Source organism: Erpetoichthys calabaricus, chromosome 2 (assembly GCF_900747795.2).
Source record: "Erpetoichthys calabaricus chromosome 2, fErpCal1.3, whole genome shotgun sequence".
In the NCBI taxonomy this organism is placed as follows: Eukaryota; Metazoa; Chordata; class Cladistia; order Polypteriformes; family Polypteridae; genus Erpetoichthys; species Erpetoichthys calabaricus.
The window spans coordinates 228,680,995-228,703,498 of record NC_041395.2 but is presented as its reverse complement, the minus strand read 5'-3'; the positions used below and the strand labels follow the sequence as shown (position 1 = coordinate 228,703,498).

The following is a 22,504-nucleotide window of genomic DNA, read 5'->3' as shown; positions in this document are numbered from 1 at the left end:
CAACTGCATGAATATACCTGATTTTATTGTTATAGATGATGTTTTAAGTTGCAGTAAATGTTTGAAATGTCTCTCCTCTATTCATTATCTGTTGTTGGTATTGTATTACTGTCAGTAGTCAGTGGGAGACATGCAAAAACGAAATTCATTTGTATTGTGTTCACATGACAATAAATTTCAACTTGAATTTGAGCTGTCTTTGTTAAGTTATAAATAATATTATGAGAAGGTAGGCCAAAGCTCTTGTTTGTGACCAGTAGTTATCTGGGCAAATGTGTTGCTTTTAATTTGTTGCTGTTAAGATGTCAGATGAAACCCTAGTCTGGATCCAAAATGTGGCTCAAAATATTCCTGCAGTCCTGTGGCCCAGCATTCATTTAAAGGGCCAATCATGCTCTAGATAGCCTGTTATTTATAACTAGCCACACTACCTGTTGAAGTCAGGCAACAATAACTTAAAAATATTTGCTATCTCTTGCCCTATGTACACTTTCAGATACTCTCTCCCTCAAGCGTGCTCTCGTAAAGTCTGCTTCTCAGACTTTTGCATTCTGTCTGCTTTTATCATGTGGTGTGTACAGCAAGGCGCTGTATCAGTGTATGTTCCTAACCTCTCTCTCTCTCTGCTTTTATACTTCCTGTCTTTGAATGTTACTCTCCGCATGCCTCCCTTACCGTTTCTCCTCCTTGTGTATCTCACACTCACTCTTCCTCTTTCATCATGCCATCAAAGCCAAATTGACTAGTCAGATTACTCAGAGGGATGAGACACACAGACTTTAGTGTGTTATATAGTAGATATGTTGCAAATGACCACCCTTAACCAGGGGGACTTATATTAAGTTACCTCCCATGCCAGAAAACCATTCTCTTACCTCTAATGAAAACAACTTCTGACAAATCTTTTAAGGGACAGTACAAACCACTGCCAATGCTTTTCCATTTTTTTTTGTCTTATCCTCATGATGAGCATCATTCCTGCCAGAATTCCCTTCTTCAGTAAATTCACAGTTGCCTTAAACATAGCTCCTGAGCTGTTGGCTACGGTGGCCCCACTTTGGCCTATTGTCTCAGTTCCAACTGTTCACCCTGAACACTGAGTGTTCATAGTGATCCATTCCTACTTAAAGGCTATGTCATATTATGTGGCTTTTCCAATTATTTTCAGTCATAGCCTTCATTTACATTATCTTAGACACTTGGAGGCAGTCGGCTGCACGCTCCCATGAAGCCAATCACCTTTTGTGACATACCTAGTGACTCAGACAAACCAGTCCAATAACATCAAACAGGACTGATTTTGTCTTTAGTCGTAAATGTGGGCTTACTGTACATGGGAGCTGAAAACCAATGAATGCTCATTCTGAAGTGCAATGCATAAAGTATAGTGACCAGGAATAAGGAACATGTTTGTAAGACTTGTCCTTCTGATGTCTCCTGTTTTACACACTAAAACAGAATGGAAAAAATAAAACAAATATTGGCTGAGACTATGGCTAACTCACCATATCTGTTAACCCTTCATCCATCAGGCAGCATGTTGTTGGCTCTCACAAAAAGGGTTGATCAAGACTCTGTTGGAAAATCAGCCCTTGGTTAGTAAAGCAGATATGTGCAGCAATTTTCAGGCATTTATGCTGACATGTTTTGGTGACGAGATCAGCAACTGCAATTGGCAAATCTAACTTTACCCTACAACTATAAGTAACGTAATGTGACATCAGCTAAAGGTAACATAAGAACTCAGCAATAAACACAAGACAATAAACTTTACTAACAGCATCAGATTATCTCCAACAGTTTCTGGCATTTCAGCCCTCAACATAACCAGTTTTTCAAAACACAGACTGAGCAATCTTGGTTACAAAACTTAAAAATGCATGAAAATTTACTTGAAAAGTTTAAGAAGAATCAGTGATAAATATAAAATGAAAACAATCAAGACATCAATCCCATTAAAAATGTCTTAATGTAATAGAAAACTTTAACTTTGCCATACCCAGAAACAACCTTCTGGAATATAAAAACAAAGACAACAAGAACTGCATCCTCCTTGTTGTCACCTACAACCCACATCTTGAAACACTTCGAAAAATTATAAAAGAACTTCAGCCAATGCTAAACAATGACCAAAACACTGAAAAATGTATTTCCTGAACCTCCCCTCCTGGCATACAGAGAACCACCAAACCTTCAGCAACTAATTGTCCGAAGCTCCCTAAGTGAACCAACAGAAAATGGCACATCTCCTCGCCTACAGAAAAGATGCAAAACATGTGCTCACATTTATGATACAGACCGTATAGTTATACCACACTGCCGACTTGAACATCACATAAAGGGATCATTTTCCTGCAGATCATCTAATGTAGTCTACTTAATTCTCTGCATGAAATGTCCTGACACTGCACTCTATGTGGGAGAAGCAGGACAAACACTCTGCCAGAGAATGAATTTACACAGGTTCCGCATTAAACGTGGCAACATAGATGTTCCTGTAGCGGCCCACTTCAACAGCCATGGACACTATGAGAGGGACTTTAAAGTCACAGTGCTTATGGGCAACTTCAAAACACAGCAAAAGAGAAAAGAATGGGAAGTTAAACTCATTCTAAAATTTAATTCATTACAACATGGATTGAATAGAGACAAGAGTTTTATGGCCAGATAGAGGATTGTTTACATCTCTCAGAATGACAGACAACCTGCCTACAGATCCACATTGTTTTGAAAAACTCATTACAAACTTCAAAAGACTTTGTTGGACAGTTATCTTATCCAAAGATCTTGACCATACATTGTTTTTCTCTCTCTTGTTAAATTAACCCTAGCCTGAATGAATCTATTAATTTTTTACATTTAAAATTTCTCATTTAAAGATTTACCAGTGTTGTTTTTTGTCCTAGAGTGTGTATATAAACACAGGGAACTCCAGTCTCTGTATTACATCTTGCCTGAAGAAGGGGCCTGAGTTGCCTCGAAAGCTTGGCATATTGTAATCTTTTTAGTGTAGCCAATAAAAGGTGTCATTTTGCTTGGCTTTTCTCTACATTCATAATGGCTAATATGGTACAACACCCTAGTACTACAGAAAACTTTAAAAAATGCAAGCCTATATGTTACCTGTTAAAAATTACAACATACTAAAAGACATGCTGTAGATGGGCATGTTTTCAAATTGTAAAATTGGCTGTTACAGATATGAATAATAAATGTGTCTTAGTACCATATACAGCATGTTGAGTCTCAGAGGACTTCTTGTATTACCTGTTGAAAAATTTATAAACACACATGCACACATTAAAACATAAAAATCCCAAGAAACAAACCCTTGGCACTTTGACAGTACTTCCGTAAATGCTAATATATATGAATAGTTTGATAAGTCAGCCATATTGTTTCAGCACAGACAAAACCCAGAGAATGCAAATTCTAAATCCCTCTTTCTTTCTGTAGCATTTTTAAAGGCTGCAGTCAATGTCCTTGTCTCTTGTTATGGCACCTGAGCATAACTTCTGATAGCAAAGCTGATATTCCCTTTGGGATATTTCTCACCCTCCCTGCTCATATTGCCCCAGTACCATTTTCTTATCTGCAGCACTATTTCAGAATACAATTGCAATTTGTGGCATGTCCGCACTCCATCACATACATTGGCTGTCTAAATATTTACCCAGTGAGAGTGTGAAACTTATCTTTCCTTTCAGAAAACCTTGTCCGTATTAATCAGTGTGGGTTTCCACTGGAGAGGAAGTTAAGAGACACAAAGGAGGTTTACAGAATATGATCAACGAGAGGAGGCTCTGTGCAACAGCTGTATTAACTGCATGTGTCTGAACTGCACAATAATATACTGTCAGCAGTAAAAGCAAGTGTAGACAGAGGGTATAAAGGACATTAGTGGTTTTCAAGAATTATGTTTTATATCTGTGGTATTTTAGGTCATACAAATACCTTTGACTGCATTCCATTTTTTTGTACTTCTTAAAAAGTTGGAATCTCTGTAGTCTTTTTTTCCAGGGAATACTGACTGTTATTTATTTAAATTAGTTAGTTAGCCTGAGGCATTGGTGTTCACACGTGTGTTATTTATCTCATCTAGCCTCCTTCTATGAAGAATGTTTGTAAGTTTTTTTTATTTTGATCCCCTGGGATTTGGGCTTTTGGTTCGTTTTAAGGATTTTTTTTCTTTGGATTATGGATTTAAATGTGGCTGTTTTTCACTTACCTCAAACAACCTTTTGTCTTTATTTGTTTTATGAAATTATCTTTCTGTTTAAATTCTTGAATCATTTTTGAAATTAGTATATAATTATTCTGTTATTTTTTTGCACAGAGTTCCTCCCTTTCTAGGGTTAAATTTCTTGTTTTTTGACTTTTTTGTTTAATGCTTGTGTCATTTATTTATGTTAATGTTACTTTTGCCTGTTTTCTGCTTTAGTCATCATTTCTAGCTGGCTTTCTTCAAGACAGGCTGCATGTCTGTGTCAATGTGGTTGTGTTTTTTGCTTATGTTCTTCTCTTCTTGGCCATGGTGTGTGTGTGAGAGAGGCAGGGGTAAAGCAACCAAATTTATAGATTCTCTGTCCAAATCCTTACACCAACAGAGTGGTGTTGTACAGAATGCCCTCTGATTCAAAACCAATCCCAAACAGCCAATTTTTGGCCAGTAGAATTCCGGTAAAACCCCTTTCCCAGTTGCTGGTTTATAGGCTTTCGGAAGTCCAAACACAATCAGTCTTGCCAAGCTGGTCTGATGCTTCCTCTCCCACGCTGCCTTTTCAAACCTGCCTTCAAGTAGGAGATACCATTTGTTGAGCAGAAGCTTGCCAGCTAGGTAGTTTATGGCCACCCTGTGGGGGTTGGTAAAGAGTATGTGCTGCAGAGAATCACTTGCCAAACCAGCTTGAGGCACCACCCCCAATCCTGCAATAAATTCCACATCTTGAGTCAGTCCTAAAGACTTGGGGAGTGTTAGACATTAAAGCATTGCTGTTGTCATCAGATTAATATTATTTTTGGTTTGTCTGACTTACAAATAAAGACATACAAAGTATTTATCAACTTTTATACAAAATTTCATGTCACAACATGTGTGGAGAGTGAGAGAACAGTATGGGCAGCAACTGCTTGTTGACTAATTTGACAAACAGGACCAAGAGCTGTTGTGGAGGTTCTGTGTTGTGACCATGATCAAGCATGCTAAGCAGATGAAATAGATAGCCAGCAAAATAAATCTTTTGATAGAAGGATCCAAGGCTTGGCGGCATCTGGGTGGAGAGCAAGACACTCTGGGGAGTTGTGGAGACCAACTGAGGTGACAGCTCTGTAACTGTGGCTATTGGCTGAGGTTGCAGTTTGAGTCTACAGCTACCAGCCAAGGTGGGGATGCAATGGGCTGCGTTCCTGGGAATCCTGAAGTCCTAACGTGTATGGATGAGAGAGAGCAAAAAGTGTATACCTCATGTGGGACTGGATGGGATTTTAAACATACTTATTGGATTTGTTTATTTAAAGAACACTCATGGATGCTGTTTTGGTTTTATTGGCACAATTTAATGTTGTTTTTATTGAACTATCTATTGAATACACTGTTGCACTTTTGGCAAGTTTAATTATTTGCAAATAAACTTTTCCATACTTTTGAACTAAAAGTCTTGCCTGTCTCTTCACTCACCATGGTCCATTTCAGTACCTGATTACTAATATTCCTGAAGAGGCGATGGTGCTTATGACTGCGGGCATCACAGTGAGACTTCCAAAAAGACTCAGAAATGAGACCAGGACCTTCACTGGCCTGTAAAGATATGGCTTTACCCCTGGCAGCCAGCCCCCAACTTCCATACATAGACTACAATCTACACAGGCCATAAAAAAGTTTTAAAAATACTTTAAATATTCAAAATACATAAGTGCTTATTTAGGAAGAGGAAATGTAAAACATCCAGTTAAATGAGACAATGCTAAATAAAGTATAATTATGAATAAGGAATCTGGAACCTATTCAAATAATCAAAAAAAACAAGCACAAGAATAAAGGCAAAAATAAGGCAAAGGGGTTTTGCCTAAACAGAAAATCTAAAGCTAACCAGTCCCAATAGGAAAATCTAACAAATAGTATCCAAAAACAGAAGAATACACATCCAGAAATTTCAAAAAAGCAGTTCTCACAAAGCTCCAAAAGCAATAGATGAACCACTGCCCGGGCCCTCCCTCTCTCTGACCGCTATATGAAGGCAGATGGAAGACCCAGCAGAACCCCCCAGGGTTCCACCAACAAAATACAAGAAATGGGGAAACATTTAAGAACAGCAAATTTATATATATAAAATGATAAGGGTTGTCCAACTGTTCTGGAAAAACTTGGTTTCAACAGAGAGCTTATGCTGTGACACACATATCATGATCCATGAAATGGTCACTTGGAGTACCTTGTTCACAATCTTTGGCTTTGGGTACTTCTCATGGCAAGTGAAGGCATGGAAACGTGCCGTGGCTGACAGGAGGCCAACAGCTGTGCAGGCACATACATGGCATGAAGACAATGGTTGAGTGAAGCACATTGCAGAGGCTAGCTGATCTTTGCAGTGCAACAACTGCTGTGTATGCACCCACCGCCGACAGTGAAGGGCATTGCACAGGTCAATTGATAACCAAAAGTCATACTCTCTGATTGCAAATCAAAGTGCACATAGCAAGGCGAAAGGTCAACCACATGACACAAGCTTCAGAAAATGGAAGTCATTCACTCTAAGCACAACAAACAGTCATACACAACCAAGGAAATTGAGGCATACAGTATGTTTACTCAGCCAAACTCTTCTTCGATGATGGTAGATGTTTCTTGTAATAAATAAACCTTACAGAAATCACGTGAAAACATAATAATTAAAAAATGACTAAAACAATAATAAAACAGAAAATACACATAACATAGGGAATAAACCCTGGCTGAAGCGTAACAACACCAGCCTGCTTAGTAGTTTCAGGACCAGGCTTACTTTGTGTTTCTAGTCCTTTTTAGAGTAGTAATCTCTAGCTTTTTGAATTGAAGATCTTTTTCAAAAATGTTTCAAAAACAGTGTACATATATTACTGCTCTATATGCATGTAAAACCCATATGTAATTAAGTAAGTTGTTTAAGCAAAGTGTTACAAACATGTCATGCAAATGACGTGTTGAACATACTGTAATAAGTAGTTTGAGCTACAGAAAATAAATCATCCATCCATCCATCCATTGTCTCCCGCTTATCCGAGGTCGGGTCACGGGGGCAGCAGCTTGAGCAGAGATGCCCAGACTTCCCTCTCCCCAGCCACTTCTTCTAGCTCTTCCGGGAGAATCCCAAGGCGTTCCCAGGCCAGTCGAGAGACATAGTCCCTCCAGCGTGTCCTGGGTCTTCCCGGGGCCTCCTCCCGGTTAGACGTGCCCGGAACACCTCACCAGGGAGGCGTCCCAGGAGGCATCCTGATCAGATGCCCGAGCCACCTCATCTGACTCCTCTCGATGCGGAGGAGCAGCGGCTCTACTCTGAGCCCCTCCCGGATGACTGAGCTTCTCACCCTATCTTTAAGGGAAAGCCCAGACACCCTGCGGAGGAAACTCATTTTCAGCCGCTTGTATTCGCGATCTCATTCTTTCGGTCACTACCCATAGCTCATAACCATAGGTGAGGGTAGGAACATAGATCGACTGGTAAATTGAGAGCTTCGCCTTGCGGCTCAGCTCCTTTTTCACCACGACAGACCGATGCAGCGCCCGCATTACTGCGGATGCCGCACCGATCTGCCTGTCGATCTCACGCTCCATTCTTCCCTCACTCGTGAACAAGACCCCGAGATACTTGAACTCCTCCATTTGGGGCAGGATCTCGCTACCAACCCTGAGAGGGCACTCCACCCTTTTTCCGGCTGAGGACCATGGTCTCGGATTTGGAGGTGCTGATTCTCATCCCAGCCGCTTCACACTCGGCTGCCACCCTCCTTTAACTGCCACCTTATCGTGGTGGAGGGGTTTGCGTGTCCCAATGATCCTAGGAGCTCTGTTGTCCGGGGCTTTATGCCCCTGGTAGGGCCACCCAAGGCAAACTGGTCCTAGGTGAGGGATGAGACAAAGAGCGGTTAAACAAACCTCCTATGAAGAAAAACAATTTTGGACGGCGTTTTCCCTTGCCCAGACGCGGGTCACCGGGGGCCCCACTCTGGAGCCAGGCCTGGAGGTGGGCTCGATGGCGAGCGCCTGGTGGCCGGGCCTGCACCCATGGGGCTCGGCCGGGCACAGCCCTAAGAGGCAACGTGGGTCCCCCTTCCCATGGGCTCACCACCTATTGGAGGGGCAAAGGAGGTCGGGTGCAGTGTGAGTTGGGTGGTGGCCGAAGGCGGGGACCTTGGCGGTCCGATCCTCGGCTACAGAAGCTAGCTCTTGTGACGTAGAATGTCACCTCTCTGAAGGGGAAGGAGCCTGAGCTAGTGCGCGAAGTTGAGAGGTTCCGGCTAGATATAGTCGGACTCACCTCGACGCACAGCTTGGACTCTGGAACCAATCTCCTTGAGAGGGGCTGGACTCTGAAAACAAATCAATGACTTGTTTATTTTTAAACTGTGTCTCTGCTGAAGTTGTTATAATGTTCATCGGGTGTCTCTTTGGACTCTCTTGGAAAAAGAAAATCAAATTACTAACATAGGAGAATGAGTAAAACAAAGGGAATTAGATAGCTTCCACACAGGAGGTCAAAAATAGTGGAAAGAGAGGATTTAGCATGCTTTTGCCTACATGCTTCACAGCCCCCAAGGTAAAGATCAGTGCTGTAGACCAGTGATTCTCAAGTTTAGTTCCAGGGGCCCCTGTGGCTGCAGATTTTTGTCTGCACAATCTTGTTTTAATTTGACTCCTACCTATTTGGGCAAGCTGTTATTTTACAATTTTTTTAATCAATTAAGGAAATTAAAACTGGGTTATGCTAATTTTTTACTGAATGAAGCAAGAATTGATGTGTGAAGGGTGGATTAAAATTTTTTATTTTTGTGTTTTTATTATTTTGTTCTTTTTTAATGTTCTGATTATTGAAAGCCCCTATTTACTAATACATATACGTGAATAACATTGAAATAACTTGCAATGACCATTCAGTGTTGTTTGCAGTGGCGTCTATTTTGCTTGTCATCAACTGTCAGTATTCAGTTACGATTAACAAAGCAAATGTTGCAAAAAAAAAAAAAATTAAAAAGAAAATGACAGAACACAAATATTTAAAGACATGGCAAAAATACACATGTGAAATTAGAGAAGAAAAAAGGGCCTGCTAATTAACAGTAAGATCAATTAAAGGTAAAAATGACTTACATGTGAAATTGGTTGGAACAAAAATCTGCAGCCACTGGGGACCTTCAGGAGTGAACTTGAGAACCTCTGCTGTAGATTGTGCTGTAAGAATGTTTTTGAGATGAATGTGCAGGAAAAGAATTTGTGCACTGTAATGATTGGTGGTACACATTTATTACAGCAGGGTGAAAGGACTAGTATTTCCCTCGAGGTGTTTGTTGACGGTATGTGTGATAGCAGTTGTTTATGTTATGTTTTCAAGATGTTTAGCTGGATTTCTGATCAAAATGAGGAATGCTCACAGTTCACCAACCCATTTTAGTTTATTCTTTCTGTCTGACTCCATCTGCAGATCCATATTGAAACAGAGCACCTCTGCCTGTGTTTGTTCCCCCTTTCTATCAATCCAGATACTTGTTCATTTACCAATTTTCAAATGACAGTATTTTGGTCATAGAGGAGCACCATGAGTTCTAATGTGGGAAGTACTAATTCTGCCTGCTGGTATCACACTCCACTGTTGGACTTCTCGTGTTATGGACATAGTGAAAAGAAGTTTTTGAACATTCATTTCAAACTAATTCTTCTGTAGGTTATACCTTGCCCGTATTTGACCTTCTTCTAAATCTCACAAACTGCCTCCAATTAATTATTTCTCTTACACATTTTTCCAGCTGTGTTGCTGAAGCACCCTACTTAGAGGTTACATGCTTCCCATAAAGATAAACCATTTCCTGTAGGATGGTAACATGTTTAGTTTGTTCTTTCCCACATTACAAAAAAAAGGTGATACAAAGTAACATTTCTGGCAGACCAGTCTCCAACTCCAAATTCAGTGTGGCATTTTGCCATATTCACAGCTGCATGGTCATTAAGCCAAGGTGCCACTGCTACTTTTCTTCCCCACTGACTGAGCTTCACTTCTGGGTGCCACTGATTCATCAGAGAAGGATAGTTTGACAGCTTAGTTCATTGCTACACTGAATCAAAGCCTCTTTTTCATATACTGGAAATCCCAAAATAAGATCAAAAATCATAATCATACTCGAGTCATTTCACAGATAAATACCAAATGAAGAGAAAAAAAATGTATACACAACAGAGGCTGAATTTAAACAAGCCTACAAAGGCCATAATATGCTATATGAAAAATAGACAAAAATAACAAATTCAATACAAAACAAATACACACAGAAAACAACTCTGCTCATAATCAGAATCTGAAGCTTAGATATACAGTGATCCCTTGCTATATCGTGCTTCGCCTTTCGCGGCTTCACTCTATCGCGGATTTTATATGTAAGCATATTTAAATATATATCGCGGATTTTTTGCTGGTTCGCGGATTTCTCAGGACAATGGGTCTTTTAATTTCTGGTACATGCTTCCTCAGTTGGTTTGCCCAGTTGATTTCATACAAGGGACGGTATTGGCAGATGGCTGAGAAGCTACCCAACTTACTTTCTCTCTCTCTCTCTTGTGCTGACGTGGGGGGGGGGGGGGGGGGGGGGGGGGTGGGGGCAGGGGGGCTGTTCGCACACCTAGACGATAGGGACGCTCGTCTAAAAATGCTGAAAGATTATCTTCACGTTGCTACCTTCTGTGTGCAGCTGCTTCCTGAAGCGACATGCTGCACGGTGCTTCGCATACTTAAAAGCTCAAAGGGCACGTATTGATTTTTGCATGTTTGTTTTTCTCTGTCTCTATCTATCTCTCTCTCTCTCTCTCTCTCTCTCCCTGCTCCTGACTGAGGGGGTGTGAGCTGCCACCTTCAACAGCTTTGTCCGGCGGTGCTTCGCATACTTAAAAGCCAAACAGCCCTATTGATTTTTGACTGCTTGCTTTGTTCTCTCTCTCTCTCTCTCTCCTGACGTTCACTCCTTTGAAAAGGAAGATATGTTTGCATTCTTTTAATTGTGAGACAGAACTGTCATCTCTGTCTTGTCATGGAGCACAGTTTAAACTTTTGAAAAAGAGACAAATGTTTGTTTGCAGTGTTTGAATAACGTTCCTGTCTCTCTACAACCTCCTGTGTTTCTGCGCAAATCTGTGACCCAAGCATGACAATATAAAAATAACCATATAAACATATGGTTTCTACTTCGCGGATTTTCTTATTTCGTGGGTGGCTCTGGAACGCAACCCCCGCGATGGAGGAGGGATTACTGTACTGAAGATCAACATCAGAACGTAATAAATAACAGTGATCAATGAAAAAAAAAGCTGAGTTTTAATAATGAGACAAATTAATTAGGACGTAAAAATGTAGAGTGTAATATAAAAAAAGAGGAATGAAAATTTGTTGGATATGATTAGTAGAACAGAACTAAAAAGAGCATAAGGACAAGTTTTATACTAAAGCCTGATTAACGAAATGATCCAAAAAAAGGTTTATTACTAAATTGAGAATGTTTTACAGCTATGCTCTGGTTCTGTTTATGATTGATTTAATCTGATCCTGTGCCTTATTGTAAGAGAGAAAAATATTTAGATTTTTTATAGTGAAAGTATAGTATACAGTAAACATTTTTTCAATTCATCCATCTATCCTATCCTATATCTACTGTATTCATCTTTTGGACGGGCATATTGTATTACCTAGCGAAAACCTATGTGAATAAGAGAAGAATATGCAAGCTGCACACAGAGGCCAAAGTAAGAATCATATCCAGATCAAAGGATCATGATTCTGCAGTACATACTGTGTCACTGAGACATCCAATTTTGATATAATATACACTACCATATTCAGCATGAAGAAAGCACTGAAGTGCAGTGGTCACTGTTGCCACCTGATTGCTCAAGAGTTCAAGATTCAAATCTTATCCTGGCCACTATCTATGTGAGCCTTGCACATTTTTCCAGCGTCTGTATGGGTTTTTCCTCCCAAAGAAGCGTGTTTCCAATGATTTGATGTCTAATTCTTGGCCTGTTTTGACTGAGTGTGAGTTTGTGTGAGATTGTGTCCTGTGATGAACCAGCAGTCTTTCTAGGGCTGGTTCCTGTGTCATACTTAATGTGTTGATCATAATGTTGATCAGCAAAATTTTCAGCTAATGTAACGTATTTGCCACTAACCCTTTTCTGTGAATATTTTCAAGGAAATTTGCTTATGCAGATATATTTCCCCAGCAGTCCATGATGCTTTACAAAGCCAGTGTTATAGCATAGAGCTGTAGCAGTCATGCTCAGAACTTTCATGACTGTGTACAACAAAATCATTGAGGAGCTGCTACGGGCAGGCGTGATGTTATCATCTAATCACTAATTTAGCCTTCTACTCTGTATCAGTTTAAAATAAAACAGAATAAAAAAAAACTTGCAGATTTTCATTCCAAAATATTGATCCGTATGTGAAGCGCCATATGGTTAATTTAACTGCATAATTATCCATGTTCCAATTTACCATCTCAAAACAGGCCTTGAAGGAGCCTTCCCCATCCCCTTCCCCAAGAAATTAAACATCCTATGAAATAATAATGATTTCTGTTTACAAGGCGTTTCTAACTTCTTAATGGAATAAAGTACAAAGAATTTGAACAGATAGATTGGAAACAAAAAAGACTTGCAGCTGCACCCGGTGGATAAGACAGTCCATCCTTGCTGCTTCGTTGCACTGTTAATGTGTGCCACAAGATTGGAACTCTGTGAGCACAATGATATACACACATTGTATGTGCGTGTGTGCGCGTGTGTGTATATCATTGCGCTCACAGAGTTCCACCCTTGGACACCGGGACCGGGGGAGAAGCCATGGGATGCACACTATGTCCACCGGAACGCATGATGACAGTCCTCCTGGGTTACATCGGTGCCACAGGCGTGGAACTTCAGGGCTCAGACCTGTTTGGCTCCACGGCCACCACCCGGAGAAGCTGCATGGCTTAACAAACCCGTGAGGGCTATAAAAGGAGCCTGAAATCACTACTCAGGGCGTCAGAGTCGGGAGGAGGAGGACAAAGCTGCCTGGGAGGAGTGGAGGAGAAAGAAGAGTGTGTTTTTGGGTGTTTTCTTTTCTGTGTGTTTTGGGGACTGTGTAGGGCCTGTGGGACATAGGGAAGACGTGCCCCACAGATGAAGACAAAATAAAATCTTTTTGTTTATTTTTATACGTGCCTCCATTGTCAGTCTGTATCGGGTCGACGCCTATATAGCGCCTTTTGCCACAATATATAATATATAGTACACTTTTTGGCCATTTGTTGCATATTGTTCCATTTGCCTCTCTTGTTGTTTGAGGCATAGTGGAGCAGTGGGTAGCACTGCTACCTTACAGCTCAGATCACATTTTTGGGCACAGTAATCAGTCCAACCAGACATTTCCCTAGCCCTTAGGGACACTTAAAACACCACAGCACCGTTATAAACCACTCAAAACTAGTTCAGTTGCTCCTTCCCCATTAATTTCAATGTATTTCATAGAGTTCAGCCAAGTTTATGAGCATTTCTGTGCAGACATTACAGCAAAATGAACTGCATAGGATTCACACATCACTACTGGGGATAATATCTACTTACTTCTATTACACAGATAAAGTAAGGTTGATTATAGATAAGAGGGTGGATGCATTTGTGTATCATGTTATGGTAGTGTAATCCAGTAACAAGATGATAGTAGACCACAAGAGAGAAAAAAATACATATCATGATGTAGACATGCCAAGCTTCAATATTGCAGAGTCAGTGCTCATTCTCCTACCTACTTAATGTCTTCTAATTCCACTAAGACACTTGTCCCCCCCCCCCCCCCCCACTGAAACTCCCAGGCTTCAATCTTATTGTACTGATCCACTCACCCAAAATGGCCACAGTGGTCTGAAGTCTTAAAGAATATCCAATACAGGACAGCATTCCCATGTGCCGACCCCAACTTGGCGCACCTGAAGGCAGCCTGCGCTCACATTGTAGAGTCTTGCCATGCCAAAATGTGCTTAGCTTCAAAAGTTGTAAAATATAAGTGAAGCTTACAAAATATAACACCAAGCACCACCAGCGGGAGGAAACCATAAATCTCTGGCTTGTGGATGAAAGAACAGACAAGAAAAAATCTTTAAAAAAGATTTATTTCACAATAATCAGAAAATGTTGGCTTAGGATAGCTTAATCTTGCTGGAAACTTCCTTTACCCTTTTTTTTGCTCTTTGAAACATGTCCCAAAACACTAACCAGTAAACAAAATCCCAAAAACAGAATTAAAAGTGCCCAAAAGCTATTAAATAAGAAATATTAATACGAGAAGGAAAACTCACAAATCACCAAGCACAATACAAAGTACCACATGGGTCTGCAATTCTAATGAGCCTTTATAGGACTGGGTGCAGTCCCTCAACTAGATAGATAGATAGATAGATAGATAGATAGATAGATAGATAGATAGATAGATAGATAGATAGATAGATAGATAGATAGATAGATAGATAGATAGATAGATAGATAGATAGATAGATAGATAGATAGATAGATAGATAGATAGATAGATAGATACTTTATTAATCCCAATGGGAAATTCACATTCTCCAGCAGCAGCATACTGATACAATAAATAATATTAAATTAAAGAATGATAATAATGCAGGTGAAAAACAGACAATAACTTTGTATAATGTTAAATGTTAACGTTTACCCCCCCGGGTGGAATTGAAGAGTCGCATAGTTTGAGGGAGGAACGATCTCCTCAGTCTGTCAGTGGAGCAGGACAGTGACAACAGTCTGTAGCTGAAGCTGCTCCTCTGTCTGGAGATGATACTATTTAGTGGATGCAGTGGATTCTCCATAATTGATAGGAGCCTGTTGAGTGCCCTTCACTCTGCCACAGATGTTAAACTGTCCAGCTCCATGCCAACAATAGAGCCTGCCTTCCTCACCAGTTTGTCCAGGCGTGAGGCGTCTTTCCTCTTAATGCTGCCTCCCCAGCACACCACCGCGTAGAAGAGGGCGCTCGCCACAACCGTATGATAGAACATCTGCAGCATCTTATTGCAGATGTTGAAGGACGCCAGCCTTCTAAGGAAGTATAGTCGGCTCTGTCCTTTCTTGCACAGCGCATCAGTATTGGCAGTCCAGTCTAATTTATCATCCAGCTGCACTCCCAGATATTTATAGGTCTGCACCATCTGCACACAGTCACCTTTGATGATCACGGGGTCTATGAGGGGTCTGGGCCTCCTAAAATCCACCACCAGCTCCTTGGTTTTGCTGGTGTTCAGTTGTAGGTGGTTTGAGTCGCACCATTTAACAAAGTCATTGATTAGGTTTCTATAATCCTCCTGCCCATTCCTGATGCAGCCCACGATAGCAGTGTCATCAGCGAACTTTTGCACATGGCAGGACTCCGAGTTGTATTGGAAGTCCGATGTATATAGGCTGAACAGGACTGGAGAAAGTACAGTCCCTTGTGGCGCTCCTGTGTTGCTGACCACAATGTCAGACGTGCAGTTCCCAAGACGCACATACTGAGGTCTGTCTTTAAGATAGACCACGATCCATGCCACTAGGTATGAATCTAATCCCATCTCTGTCAGCTTGTCCCTAAGGAGCAGAGGTTGGATTGTGTTGAAGGCGCTAGAGAAGTCTAGAAACATAATTCTTACAGCACCACTGCCTCTGTCCAAGTGAGAGAGGGATCGATGTAGCATATAGATGATGGCATCCTCCGCTCCCACCTTCTCCTAATATGCAAACTGCAGAGGGTCAAGGGCGTGTTGAACCTGTGGTCTAAGGTGGTGAAGCAGCAGCCTCTCCATGGTCTTCATCACATGTGATGTCAGAGCAACAGACCGAAAGTCATTCAGCTCACTAGGACGTGATACCTTTGGGACCAGGGTGATACAAGATGTTTTCCAAAGCCTCGGGACTCTCCCCTGTTCCAGGCTCAGGTTGAAGATGCGCTGTAGAGGACCCCCCAGCTCCGATGCACAGACCTTCAGCAGTCGTGGCGATACTCCATCTGGACCCGCTGCTTTGCTGGCACGAAGTCTCCTCAGCTCTCTGCTCACTTGCGCTGTTGTAATTATGGGTGTGGATGTCTCTCCTATGCTGGTATCAGCAGAAGGATGTGTGGAGGGTGCAGTACTCCGAGGTGAGAGTGAGAGTGGGTTAGGGTGGTCAAACCTGTTGTTCATTTGGTTTGCTCTCTTCACGTCTCTCTCGATGGTGGTACCCCGCTTCGAGCTGCAGCCAGTGATGATCTTCATCCCATCCCACACTTACTTTATGCTGTTATTCTGCAACTTCTGCTCCAGCTTTCTCCTGTACTCCTCCTTTGCCGCCCTGAGCTGGACTCAGAGTTCCTTCTGCATGCGCTTGAGCTCATGCTGATCACCGTCTTTAAAAGCCCTTTTCTTCTGGTTCAAAAGGCCTTTGATGTCACTTGTAATCCATGGCTTGTTGTTAGCATAGCAGCGTACAGTTCTTATTGGAACTACAATGTCCATACAGCAGTTGATGTAGTCAGTAGTGCAGTCAACAACCTCCTCAATGTTCTCACTAAGAGATCCCTGCAGGATATCCCAGTCTGTATTTCCAAAACATTCTCTCAGAGTATTCTCAGCCTCCGGGGTCCACTTCCTGAATGATCGTGTGGTTACAGGTAGGACTCTCACTTTTGGTTTATAGTGAGGCTGAAGCAGAACCAGGTTATGATCTGCTTTCCCAAGCGCAGGCAGCGGGGTGGCGCTGTATGCATCTTTAACGTTTGCATACAGTAAATCAATAGTCTTATTTACCCGGGTGTTACAGTCCACATACTGGGAGAAGGCAGGTAATGTTTTGTCCAGCGTCACATGGTTAAAGTCTCCAGCGATTAGCACAAGCGCCTCAGGGTGCTGCGTTTGTAACTTAGCGACAGCAGAATGGATGATGTCACTCGCTGTCTTCACGTCCGCCCGAGGAGGGATGTAAACAATAACAACAATGATATGTCCAAACTCTCTGGGCAAGTAATAGGGACGCAAACTTACGGCCAACAGTTTGATGTCCCTGCAGCAAATGGAGATTTTGACGTTAACATGTCCAGAGTTACACCACCGTGTATTGACATAGAGAGCGAGTCCTCCTCCTTTGTGCTTCCCACAGGTACTTGCATCTCTGTCTGCTCTAACTGTGCTAAACCCGGGTAGTTCCACGTTAGCATCTGGGATGGTGTTAGTTAGCCAAGTTTCGCAAAAACACAACAAACTGCATTCTTTGTAGGTTCTGACATTTTTCATCAGCGCAGCCAGTTCGTCGATCTTATTTGAGATTGAGTTCACATTCCTCACAATCACAGAAGGCACCGAAGGCTTAAAACGCCACTTTCTCGCAAGCCGCTTCATTTTAACTATGATAGACAGGTGGTGCCGCTTCACCCACTAAACATGTGGGATACGGCAGAAAATACTTTCAAACACAGAAACTAAAATATAATCAAAATTGACAAAAAAAGATATAATTATACAAATAATGAACATAAATAACAATATAAACATTAGCAATATTAAAAAGGGTAAAACACAAACGAAAAAAGTCAGAAGGAATTTCAACATAAGCCCTGGCTGAAATGTAACACTTGTAAAACATGACAATGCTAAAGTACCATTTGATGATGCTTCATTTTCCAGTCATTCATTAGTTTCATTTGTTCTCAGGTTGAGGAGCTGTCATGTGGAGGTCTTTTCCTTTGAAGATGGGTGTCGTGTTTCAGCCAGTGCTTCTGTTTATTTTTATTTTTTTTTGTTATTATTGTTCCATTTTATTTATTACTTAGTATGTGTCTGTGATGGGATGTATTATGTTCCTTGTGTTTTGTTGATGGAACACCAAGAGGCAGAGCCACCATGACATTATGGCTGAAGGACCATTTAGCCTGTACATTATAAGGCTGGGGAGTGGATCCTTCAGTGGGTCATTAATGTTTGAAATAAGAACGCCTATTGTAAGTATTGATTTTCTGGACTCTGGACACACTGTACGTTGGAACCTCAGTTTGCGAGCATAATTCGTTCTGGAAACGTGCTTGTAATCCAAAGCACTCGTATATCAAAGTGAATTTCCCCATAAGAAATAATTCAGATAACTCAGATAATTCATTTCACAACCCACATATATTTATATAAAAATGATTAATACAAAATATAAAGTAAAAATACGTAAAACAAATTAACCTGCACTTTACCTTTGAAAAGAATCATGGCTGGTGTGAGGGAGACGAGAGAGAAGAAGAGGAGGAGGGTTATTGTGTAGGACAACTTTCATTATAACTAATGGAATCACTGCTATCTGTTGGCTCACTGGAATCTTTTTCTTTTTTTGCAACTTTAAGCAACGAACCTATCCAATGACAGTTGTTTTTGCCTGAAGAGTCACTACACTTGGACACAAACTTAAAAAAATGCTTTACGCACTGTAAGGTTTCTAAACTCTTTTAGGATTAAACCCCCCCCCATAAAGGGACAACATGCGGAAGAGCGTCCTGAAGCAACCACAGGATCCCAGCGCTATAGCAGTTTGCTGTAAAAATGAATCAGAAAAGATTGCGGTCAAGCTATAAGCGCCTGACGTCGATGGGTGATGCAAGGAACATTATAAATGCAAGAGCACAGTATTACTTAGCCCCTAACCTGGTCACGACCCTGCCTGATTGCTGTGTCTCTGTATAGGAGAGCAGTAGATCCCGCTACAATAAATAACTATGCTGTTCCTGTTTCACGCTGAATAAAGCTGGTTTTGCTAAAGTACTGAGACTCGGCCTCGTGTTTTGGGGTGCATGACAGAGACGCGCACGTTACAGCACACACATGTGGTCACCATGCTATAGTAAACAGTATACGCTCGTACGGATGTTGACTATATGAGTGAGGCATGCCGACTGAGAACAAGCATGGGAGACGATTACCCACAATCCCCACATGATGCTTGGTGGACAAAGCGTATACGTACTACTCATATTGCAGGAATTCACTCATTTATCAAGTTAAAATTTATTAAAAATTTTAGCTTTTCTTGTAAAACACTTGCAGACCAAGTTACTCGAAATCCAAGGTTTTACTGTATTTCGGGTTTCCAAATATTGTATGTGGCCTTGAGCCTTGTTTATTGTAGATTGCCTTTTTTGTTTTTTTTTTGCCATTTTGTATTCCTTTTTATTTATTAATAAAATAACTTTATTAATAAAGCTCCTGTTTTTGAACTTGTCATTCAAACCAGATTTTTTAAATGGTTCCCATCCCTTTTAAAGGCATGTTTGACATATTTTGAACATTAAAGATATATTTTGAACTTTAAAAGCCAAATCCGCTTTTTGGGCCTGGATCTTTCTAGTGGCTTCACACCCTTTCACCATTTTGAGTCCACTGAATCATAACCATTAGAAGTGTGCTCACTAAATTCCAGTCCTTACCATTAATCGATTGCTCCTGCTATTTTACATGTATACTGAAAAATTAAAGAGGCTGAAACATGAAATAAATGTAATCTAAATTCTAACTCTGTAGTTTCTCTACATAAGCTACTGACCATTAAAGTATTTGTTTTTAAAGGATGCTTTAAAGACAGACACATACTAATACTAAAAAGACAAAAGACAAATGCTTTACATTTGCCTGAAATGTCAGAAACACATTTTTATATAACATTGTAGTTCCTTCCCAATTGCAGAAGAGCTAAAGGCAGAGATGGCACAAAGCAATGATTATCTTCACTTAGAGTAGCAGACAGACGAAAAACTATTCAGACTGACATACAGTCAGTACTGTAAGACAGTTTTTCTTTTGTGCAAAGTAAAATAACATTGCCTCGAAAATGAGCCTTGAAAACTGTCTTGTGACTGAAAATGCTCATATTGTTTCCACCCGCACAGTTTATAGAGAAAACAAAAGAACATAAAAAAAACTCCCATTCTCCTTATCTATTGGTATAGAATTTTTTTGTGCCTGCAGTAAAAAAATATAAATTTCTTGTATGTTGACCTATTTGTCTAAAGTAGAATAAAATATAGCAATTTTCTTCCTTATTTATTTATTGCTTTTCTTGCATTTATAAAGCATCATGTGGTAAAAAATGCTATAAAGACAATTGTATTCAGCATTCCTTATGAAAGTAAATATTGACCAGGTTGCTGATTCTTCTCTTTTGATAGCCTTCAAGTAGGCAGCAATTTGGGGAACCAATGCTTTCAAGCATTTAAATAAAATATGCTGCTATATAAATGAATTTGGACTGAATAAGTGGGCTTAATAATGGACTAATGTTTATTTACATCAGTGGTCCTATACTCTTTAAACCAACTCATAATGCCTAGAGTTTATTAAATGTTAAGAACCGAAGGAGTTAATTCATGAGGGCATTGTGTACATGAAGGCTGTCACAATTCTAGGACTATCTGGACTAACTGATACATTAAAAAAAAGGATGAAGATAAATTAAAAGAAGGTAAATGTAAAAAGATTCCTTTTTCAACAGTCATTGGTTAGGCTAAATTTTAAAATAATATAAAGTTGTTTCATAAAATGTTGTCTAAAGTCCTAAGCAAGTGCCTCTAACAATTGCGGGTAGAAAATGAGCAATGACTTCCTGTTTCTCTGGTGGTTTAGTAGTGGAGGACTGAAGGAGGTGGGGTTAGAGGCAATTTTAGGGGTGTGGTTATTGGTCATCATCTGGAATTTTATCTCCAAGTCTGGAAAGAAGATAAGTAAGTGGTGATTTCATACAGAAATTCTTTCCCGGGGTACATATCCAGAGTAGTTACCTGTCATGCACCTGATGCTGCTGGAAAAAGATCTGGCCCCTTGGCCCTCACCTGTTTTAAATGGGTTATATAATGTATTGATATTTTTTTCAAGAATAGGCACTTATGTGTCATTGCTTCAAGGTTCTAGAGCAATTAGACTAATTTCCTTTTATTAGTGTTCACCATATGTATTCCAGTTTCATTCCAAATACATGTAGGTTAGATTGACAGGTGATTGTAAAATGGATTTTACATAAGTGAGCGCAGGAATGAGTGGGGATGTACCCTAAAATGTGATGGAGTCCCAATCATGGTGGACATTCACCTTCTAATGAGAACTGCTGGAATAGGTGCCACGTTCTCAAAATAAATAGCTGAATAAATATTTTAGTGTTGCTGTCTTGTAGGTCCAGAAGAATGCATTCAAATCCTGGACCTGGTTACTCTGTTTGAAGACTGTAAATTTTCCTGAGGTATCTGCTGTAACATCCCAAATACTTGTGCATTACTTATGCATAACTGACCCAGAGCGAATGATTATGGGTGTTTGCATAAGTGTGTGACCTGTGATGAACTGATATTCTATCAAGGGTTGATTCCTGCCTTGCACCTAGTGTTGTATGTGCTGGCTCTCCATGATCTTGGATTGCATGAAGTGGGTACATGAAATAGAGAGATAAATGTTTTATGGCTATAGCTGTATTATAAATAAAATGTGTAAGTGCAGCAGTCCCATTTGGAATGATTAGCATTGTCTTTCAATAGACATCTCAGGGGTTCTATCCACAGCTAAAGGACTTTATAATAATTTGTAAACATATCCACATGATGCATCAATTTAGAATTTTTACTTTGAAATATTTGTTACATATTTCATATTGTGAATATATGTTATATGTATTCCATATAAAATATATATTTCCATGTAAAAGCACAAATTAAATAAGATTTTCCCCACACTATCATTTCAATGTATCATTTGATCTACACAATTATTCCACTGATTATAACAGTAAAGGCCCGAAGGAATAAAATTGAAATTAAAATCACTTGTTCAAAATTTCATTCTCTGATGAGGAATATAATATTGAGTTGGTCAGCCTAGAAACTTGGTTTTCAGGTTGCTTTCACAAACAATTGATTTTTCTCAATGAATCCTTTATGAGAGGAGACAGTTGTAGCTCCTAATATTGCCAGCATAGTGCAAATGTATACAATCTGCATTTCTCTCAAAATTGAATGTGTTAATTTTTTACCAGCAATCCTGTCTCAGAATTCTGAATGGCTGGTGCCTTGTCAGAAGATGCATATTAAAGTCAAATCAGTGCTTCATGGAAGCTGTCAGATCTACTCTAACTGAGAAAGCATGACTTGGTGTGCATTAGTGTTCTCATTTCTTAGTCACTTTTTTCTGCCTTTCTTATTAAATTATTAAATGAAATGTAGATATGCAAGCTCAGAAAATAAGCTAAAAGGAA

The 22,504-nt window shown here is 40.2% G+C and overlaps 1 protein-coding gene across 2 annotated transcripts in view; it reads left to right on the top strand.

The window, feature by feature from the left end:
• Positions 1-22,504, top strand: part of LOC114646859 (glutamate receptor ionotropic, delta-1-like) — a 1,476,314-nt gene that overhangs the window by 167,210 nt on the left and 1,286,600 nt on the right. The window lies entirely within an intron of this gene.